We start from the raw sequence: 8,871 nt of genomic DNA on the forward strand, positions 1-8,871 counted from the left end.
CATTTTTTATTGAATATGGTCAATTTCGGCACCCACTTGCCAAAATTAGACGGTCGAATTGTGTCAAATTAAAAAACGGCCGAAAAATTGCCGCGATTCGCCGCTAATTGCATATACCCCTAAGTCACCCAATTGATATAATTAATTAAAGTTAAGTTTTAAATACTTTCAAGAGTGCCCCAACAAAATAGAGTTGTCCTTCTCTTTTCCTTTGCTATTACCATGGGGTATAGACAGGTCCACTAGGAGCCTTGGGCACTTTAAGAATTTGATAGTGTGCGCTGGCTCCTCCATCTATGCCCCTCCTACCAGACTCAGTTTAGAAAATGTGCCCGGAGGAGCCGGTCACGCTTATGGAAGCTCCTGAAGAGTTTTCTGCATTTATTTTATCTGTTTGTTGTTTTCAGGCAGGGCTGGCTGGCACCAGCCTGCCTGCTTCATGGGACTTATGGGGGGAATGGCGCAACCTCTTGAAGGGTTAATGGTCCCGTTCCCCGCTGACAGGACACTAGCTCCTGAGGGAACTATTCGCAAGTTCCACCACGGCGTGCATACATTCCTGCAGCACGCCGCCACCCCTAACAGACCCAGAAGAGTGAAGGGTGGTGAGTACTAAGCCGGCATCCCAGTTAGTGGGTCGCGGGCCATTATGGCAACATGAGGGTACGGAGACGCATGGCTTCTAACCGGGGTGGACTGCGTCTCCAAACTCCGTACACAGCTGCATCTAAGTACACTGTACACAGTACCCACACTGGCAAACAAAGCCTTAAAGTGGATCTGACTCCATTTTAAGCACTAAATTACCTCAGCCAGTATAAAAAAAAGTGGGAAGACTGCGTGCCATTGAGGGGCTGGGGCCAGGGCCGGTGCTAGGGTGTTCGGCGCCCCCCTGCAAACTATAAATTTGCGCCCTCCCATATTCCTTTGGCGCGCGCCGGGAAAAGTGGTGTGGTCTCACAAGTAAGGGGCATGGCCACACAGTAGTACCCCCATTTAAAATTACGCCACAATGTAGCACAATCTTATTAATCTTATACGTAATGCCCCACCCATAGTAGTAGCGTCCTTATATGTAATGCCCCACCCGTAGTAGTAGCTTCCTTATATGTAATGCACCCCAGTAGTAGTAGCATCCTTATACATAATGCCCCCCCAGTAGTAGTAGCATCCTTATACATAATGCCCCCCTAGTAGTAGTAGCATCCTTATACATAATGCCCCCCCCGTAGTAGTAGTGTCCTTATACATAATGCCCCCCGTAGTAGTAGTGTCCTTATACATAATGCACCCACAGTAGTAGTAGCGTCCTTATACCTAATGCCCCCCCAGTTGTAGTAGCGTCCTTATACGTAGTGCACCCCCAGTAGTAGACGCGTCCTTATACGTAATACCCCCCAGTAGTAGTAGCGTCCTTATACGTAGTGCACCCCCAGTAGTAGACGCGTCCTTATACGTAATACCCCCCAGTAGTAGTAGCGTCCTTATACGTAGTGCACCCCCAGTAGTATTAGCGTCCTTATACGTAGTGCACCCCCAGTAGTGTTAGCGTCCTTATACGTAGTGCACCCCCAGTAGTATTAGCGTCCTTATACGTAGTGCACCCCCAGTAGTAGTAGCGTTCTTATACGTAATGCGCCCCCAGTAGTAGCACCGTCCTTATACATAATGCCCCGCGCAGTAGTAGCATCCTTATACATAATGCCCTCCCCCCAGTAGTAGTAGCATTGTTATACGTAATGCCCTCCCGGTAATAGTAGCGTCCTTATACATAATGCCCCCAAGTAGTAGTATCGTCCTTATACGTAATGCCCCCCCAGTAGTGGCGTCCATAGAGCGCGCGCACAGACATACCTCACACACACACACACACTCACACACAATTCACACATATATACACACACATACACACCCACCATACACACACACACACACACACACACACACACTTCTCTCTCACCCTCCACTTACCTAATCCAGTCTCCATCTGTACAGCAGCCAGGTCCATGTAGCTCCGACCCCTTATGTGCCGTTTAGCCACGCCCCCTTCTGTCCCGTGTAGCTCCGCCCCCTTCTGTCCCGTACTCGACGCTCGCCTCGGCTCTCACACAGATGAGATGAGGTGAGGGGAGGGAGGAGGCGTTTCATGCTGCAGGTGCCCGCTGCCAGTGCCTGTCATACAGTGACAGACACAGCAGTGGCAGCAGCAGCAGCAGGGGGGACAGGACGGCGCAGCAGGGAAGGGATGCAGAGCAGGGGAAGCGCCTATCCGTCACAGAGATAAAGTACCAGCCAATTGGCTCCTAACTGTCATTTCTCTAACGTCCTAGAGGATGCTGGGGTCCATTTAGTACCATGGGGTATAGACCGGTCCGAAGGAGCCTTTTGGCAATTTAAGACTTTTTTACAGTGTGAACTGGCTCCTCCTTCATGCCCCTCCTCCAGACCTCAGTTTAGAAAATGTGCCTGGTGAGACTGGACGCACGCTAGTGGAGCTCTACAGAGTTCTACTGGAAAAGACTTTATTAGGTTTTTTATTTTACAGTGAAGTTGCTGGCAACAGCTTCCCTGCTTCGTGGGACTTAGAGGAGGAAGTAGGAACCAACTTCTCATTAAGTTTCATGGCTCTGCTTCCGCTGACAGGACACCATTAGCTCCTGAGGGGTACTGAACATAGCCCAAGCCTGGCTAGTGCTCACTCCCACAGCACTGCTGCCACTCCCTAACACAGCCAGAAGTCAGAAGAGTGGTGAGTATATTACCGGAGACCTACAAGAGAGGGGCCGTCCGGTCATCATTGGCGGCAAAAAAGTACAGCGCAGCTGCGGGACGCTGCACGAGCATGCATCTCAAAACACACAGCCCTTCACAACACAGGGTGCAGGGTGTGGGGGGGGGGGAGGTCGCGCCCTGAGCTGCATGGAAAATCCTTACTCTCACTGGCAAAATGGTAAATACATGTATAGCTTCTGATTTACAAACCCCAGCATAGGTGTGCGCAGGGGGGGTGCCTGGTGCGCACAGGCACCCCCTAATGTCCGGCACCCCTTTCTCACATGCCTGATGCAGCCGAGCAGGCTGATTACTGTCCCCTCTGCGCTGCACCCTGTCAGGACTGCATTACTGACCGGACGCCTGGGTTCATCAAGGGTACCACTGTCACCGGCTTTCAAACTCCCGGCTCCACCTCCATGTACAAAAACAGCGTGATGTGACGTGATTACGTCATGCTGCTCGCACGCCCACCCGTCAGATGCCCATCTCTCTCCTTCTATGCTATGCCAACGCCAGCCACTGATGAGGATCAGCATGCAGCCAGCGTTCCTCTTAGGAAGACAAATTCAATACTGGCAGGCGGTTGGCAGCAGCATTGACACGTCACTCGTTTTTCCAGCAGCAGCAGTAACTAGTCTGCGACTGTCAGTGTTAGTGAGTGACTGCAGCTTGCAGGGGAAAGAGAGGGGGAGCCAGACCAGGCTGAGGAGGAGCAGTGTAATTGCAGTGAGTGCCATCAGGGGTGTTTGTTTGGTGCACACCATAACATCTGACAATGTATCTGCTTTATTAGGATTGGTACAAGGGTGGATATTTTATATTGCGTTGACCGTCAATAGATGGTGCTAGACACGCCCAAAAGGCGGTGCTAGACACACCCCTCCAACAGTGCACCCCCTAATAAAATGTGCTGCGCACGCCTATGAACCCCAGCCAGTATAAAAATCATTGTTGCTGAGGCAGGATCGCGCCATTACAGGGGTCGGGGTTCTCCTCAGACTTGCCAGACACTCACTCAGCGCCAGTTTCTCCTGCACACAGAGAGAAGCTGACAGACGCTGTTTCCTCCTCATAACAACGCTGAAACAAGTACCAGGGTGTTACAGAGAGGGGGGAGTGTTTATTACATTAGGTGAGAGTGCCTAATATTGAAATAAAGCGCTGATGGTTTTGTATAATAAATATACATATACAATTCTCTTCATATAGGGCGCAGTGTGTCAACTGGCAAATCTCTCTGCGTTTCTCTGACCAATTTAAGTGTGGGTCTGTCACCGATAGCTCCCCTGTGTGATTGTGGTGTGAAAGTGCACGTTTGTGACATGTCAGACAATGGAGAGAGCTCTTCCCCTGAGGAAGCCATTTTAGATACGCAGGAGTGTAATGTGGTGGCCCTTCCCTCCCAGAAGGAGCCAGAGTGGGTGAGAAAATGACAAAGTAATATGTTAAAGCTTTCTAGAAAATTCTCTGAGTCTGAGCAACAGACAAAATACTGGAGAAAGTCAGTGGAGGATGTACTATTTGCTGATCCCTCCACGTCATCCACACGGGACCCCTCAAGTTCCCAAAAAAGGTCACTTGCGCAGATTATGCAAGGTGACACAGACACAGATTCCGACACAGGTGTCGACACTGGGGATTTGAGTGGGGTGGACCCCAAGTTAGCAAAAAGCATTCAATGGGGTATATTTACTAACATTCGTAATTTTCAGTTTGTGGTCAAAGTACAATCGCGATTGACATCGAAAGTATAATTGTGCAACTTTTTGAATTGATTACGACTAATTTACTAAGCTGTCGTATTTTTTTTTTTTTCTGTTGTCCGATGTCGAAGTCATTCGTATTTTGAAGGGGGTATTTTCGGCCGATTTTTATGTTTTTCGGCCGTGATTTGTGGGGGTTTTTTACGACTGCGTCACATGTCTGTTACGGCAGTGATTTTAATTTCGCGGCCGCGTTTTTAGTCCTAAGTTTCGTTTTTATCACGCGTCCGTGATTGGTTGTATTTGTGATGGAGGAGGGTCTGTGCACATTACTATAAAACCGCCCCAAACACACCGCACCTCGTGGGTTTAGCTAGTGGAGAGGAGAGAGGAAAGTGTATTTGGAGTTGGTGAGTTTGGTGGATTTTTTGGTGGATTTGGAGAGGAGTTTTGTGATTGTTGAGTGCTGTACTGTGTGTGTAAGTAGTCTTGTCATATTTGTTGTCTAGTTTTTTCAGAGTTTGTAAACTTTTTTGTCCTTGTTTTTTTTTTCAAGTCTTTTGTCATTGTTTGTGAGTGAGTGTGTGTGTGTGTGTGTGTGTGTGTGTGTGTGTGTGTGTGTGTGTGTGTGTGTGTGTGTGTGTGTGTGTGTGTTGGCTGTGTGGTGTGTAGTAGTAGTAGTAGTGGAGGAGTGTGTTTCTGTGTTTTGTGTCGTTTGTCCTCATTATGTCTGACTCAGAGGTCAGTGTGGTGGAGGAGGTTAGTGAGAGGGAGGAGGTGAGTGAGGTGGAGGAGGTGAGTGAGAGGGAGGAGGTGAGTGAGGTGGAGGGGGTTAGTGAGAGGAAGGAGGAGAGTGAGGAGGAGGAGGGGGTGCCTGTTGCTCAGTTTTCAAGTGATAGTGATGGTGCTGTGGCTCCGCAGCCACGCACCACTACCAAGACTGGCCGTAATGTAAAGTTCAGCTATGCTGAAAACATGGCGTTGGTGCGGGAGCTGATGAGGCATCATCGGCAATTGTTTGGCCAGGATGCTGCCAAGGTGTCCTCCCGCAGGAAATCTGTCCTGTGGGGGAAAGTAATAGTGGCAGTTAATAGTGAGGGTGTGGTGAGGCGGACTGAGGACACGTGTCGCAAGAGGTTTTACGACATCAAGCGCCGTGTCAAGGCCAAGATGGCCAAGGAGGCTAAATCAGCCCGCCAAACCGGGGGTGGCCCCCCTTTCCGGGCAACCTATCGTGACTGGGAGGAGCCTGTGCGGGCACTGATTCCTGCAGAAGTGGTGTCTGCAACTCATGTCCGGGATTCGGACCGCCCTAGGCAGGATGGTGAGTTGGAATTGTTAAAAATATATTTTTTAATTTAATAAATGATCATGCTGCAAAATTAAATTTTGTATTTAAGTATGCATACATTGTGTTGGTCATGTATTGCAGGCCTGAGCACCCTTAAGGTGTATTTCTGTTTTTAAACTGCATTTCCCATCATGCCTTGGCTGTTTTTTTTTTTTTTATTGAATGCAAAATCAGGTGCAGTGCATGCTGGTATGTGTAGTTCCAATACTTAATATGAGATATTTCTTGCCCATAGCTGTTGTATCTAATAGCAGCTTGGTATGATTTGTGTGTGTGTTTTTTTAAGTATTTTTATTTAGAATAAAGTTTGGTTTAAGTTGCAAGTAATCAAACTCTGCAATATCTTGCACACAATTCATCAATGTTACTGTTTTATTTAGTGCAACACCATGTTAATTTTTATAGATAAACCAAATTAAGTAATCACGAAGATCTTAACCAGAAATTAGTTTACTTTACAATACGTACAAGATGATTACAGTACACTAAGGTTTTGCAGTTATCAATGTTTTTTACAAGTATGGTAATAATGTTGTTAACACTTTTTCAACAGTACGCCAGACCAGCCGCCCAGACAGGCCCCAGCCAACTGATGAGGATGCTGGGATTGCAGGTAAGAATTCACTGTAGTCACATATTCTGCAAACACATAGAAGTACAAAATATTAATGTTTATATATTCACATAGGTTCTACTTCTGTAAGCCGACCTCCTCTAAGGCGCCCATCACAGGGCTCGGCTAACTTACCCAGGAGGCCAAGTAAGACACGGCGTCTTGAATCCGAATCTGCTGCTCCATCTTCCCCACCCAGGCGGCGCATCTCCGCAGTCTCACCCCAGCCACCACAAGCACTATTGGCTAGTCCACAAAGTGATGAGCCTCGATCACCTCAGTTATCTGGTGAGTAAAAACTTACAATAAACACATACAAAATAATCTACACAGTACAGTTACTATGATGTGAGTTGTAGTTGAGATTACATGTTTGCCATAATAACCAATCAGATTTCACGTATTAATTTTTTGAAGGTGCAAATGCATAAATTTAATAAATCTTATTGGTTGCTGTGGGCAACATCACATTTAAAATTGAACAGCCATCGTAATAAATTTAGTACACACACGTGCACAGAAAAAAAACTGCAAATTACTCACCGAAAACAAACCACCACCACCCCCTGAACACCATTATAGTGTTCACACACCTCCCCTGTCCTGGAGGTAGACTGCTTACTTGATCCGCTCCTCTGGACCATCCAGGTGAGCAGTCTATATCCTGGACAGGGGAGGTGACAGAACACTGTAATGCTGTGGAGGGGAGGTAGTTAGGTGAGGATTCCGGCAGTCAGTCTATGTGCACGCATGTGATGGGATATATGTGTTTTGAATCAAAATATTCCTCGTTTAGAAAAACACAATTCAAAAAACAAAAAGAATGCAGTATAATTCATTTTGAAATGTTTAGGCCAACAAAATATATTATGTGGAAAGTAAACAGTGCATGTTGCCCACCCCATACAGAACCAACCTTGATGCCCGACGTTGGCCAGCAGGAACAAGACCAACAGGCCACCTACACACTAAACCTAACACCCGTTATCCCGACCCAGCCAACCCAGCCGCAGGATATCCCCCAAGCCTCCATTACTCCACAACTGCTCCAAGCTCCACCCCAGCAACAAGTACCCGATGACTTTTGGTCCAGTTGGACAACCCAACAGACCCAAAACAATGCCTGCCTGACCGCCCACACCCAACACCTTGCCAGTCTGCCCCATCATCTGCCGCGCATTAGTCGCAACTCGGGCAGACTGATTGTCCAAGTAGGTCGAATAGCCACTTCTATGGATCAAATTCGGGCCGACAACAATCAAATGCTGGCTCATTTGACGCGCATCATTGATGAGCAACAACGCCAGCAGCAAACACTCATCCAACTGATACAACACAATCAGGTTGTGAATGAGTCATTGTCCAGGATTGTTGCCAGCCACACTGCAACCAACAACCAACTGAATGCCAGCATCCATAATTTAAGCCAGAACATCTCTTTGATGGCAGCACAACAAGTGAGCTCCAGCTCTGGAACCACGACCCCTAGCCAAACGCCAGTAACCTCCCCTGTTCGTCGATCCTCCCGAACACGTGCCAGTGAGCCAGCACAAAGCAAGGCACCCAGCACACACAAGCGAAAAAATAAAAAATAAAAAACTTTTGTGTAACACAATAAAAATGTGATTCTTTCAATCACACAACTTCCAGTGTCCGTGTCAAACATTGTAGAAGACGCTATGTATGTATGTTTTTCTGGGGTAATGAATTACAATGTATTTATCTCAAAAACTAACTACAATGTACACACCACTATAAACAACAAACATTAAGTAACAAAACACACAATCACACTTACAAAAATGTATTGCAAAGTGTTTAGTCAAGGTTAATTACATCCAACAAAAACTTACCAGTAAAATACCGCTGAATCACTTCTTGCCTTACCTGCCTCCCTACATCTGTACTCACACTGTCACCAGATGTTTCTAAATCCTCTGCTTGCTGACTGCTTTCTCCCTCATCATGTGCCAGATGTTGATTCAAACACAGATTATGGAGAAAACAGCAGCAGAACACAATCCTAGTCACCTTGGAGGGACTATACAACAAAAGGCCAGCAGATTTATCCAGACACCGAAACCGTGATTTCAGCACACCAAAACATCTTTCTATCACATTCCGCGTAGCCTTATGTGCATGATTGTAACTGTGTTCAGCAGGAGAATCAGGTTGGGACAATGGAGTAAGGAGCCAAGAGAAGCAGCCATAACCACCATCACCTGAAAAATATATATAGGCAACATTAGTACATGTGTATGATTATTAATTACCCTATACAAAAATGGAGTTTGTAGTTAAAAGACATACACACAACACATTTGGAACATACCCAGCAGCCAGCCATCAGGCATTTGTCCGTCCTCAAATTTATCGAAGAGCGATGACTGACTGAGGATGAAGGAGTCATGGCAGCCACCAGGGTAACC

General features: G+C 46.9%; 1 long non-coding RNA gene across 1 annotated transcript; it reads left to right on the top strand.

The window, feature by feature from the left end:
- The first annotated feature begins 6,332 nt into the window (after window positions 1–6,332).
- LOC134986758 (uncharacterized) lies at window positions 6,333–7,758 on the top strand. The gene is made up of 3 exons (XR_010192589.1): window positions 6,333–6,442; window positions 6,518–6,730; window positions 7,352–7,758. It is a non-coding gene; the product is annotated as an uncharacterized LOC134986758 (long non-coding RNA).
- The last annotated feature ends 1,113 nt before the right edge of the window (window positions 7,759–8,871 follow it).

The sequence above is a fragment of the Pseudophryne corroboree genome, chromosome 2 (assembly GCF_028390025.1).
Source record: "Pseudophryne corroboree isolate aPseCor3 chromosome 2, aPseCor3.hap2, whole genome shotgun sequence".
NCBI classification, from domain to species: domain Eukaryota; kingdom Metazoa; phylum Chordata; class Amphibia; order Anura; family Myobatrachidae; genus Pseudophryne; species Pseudophryne corroboree.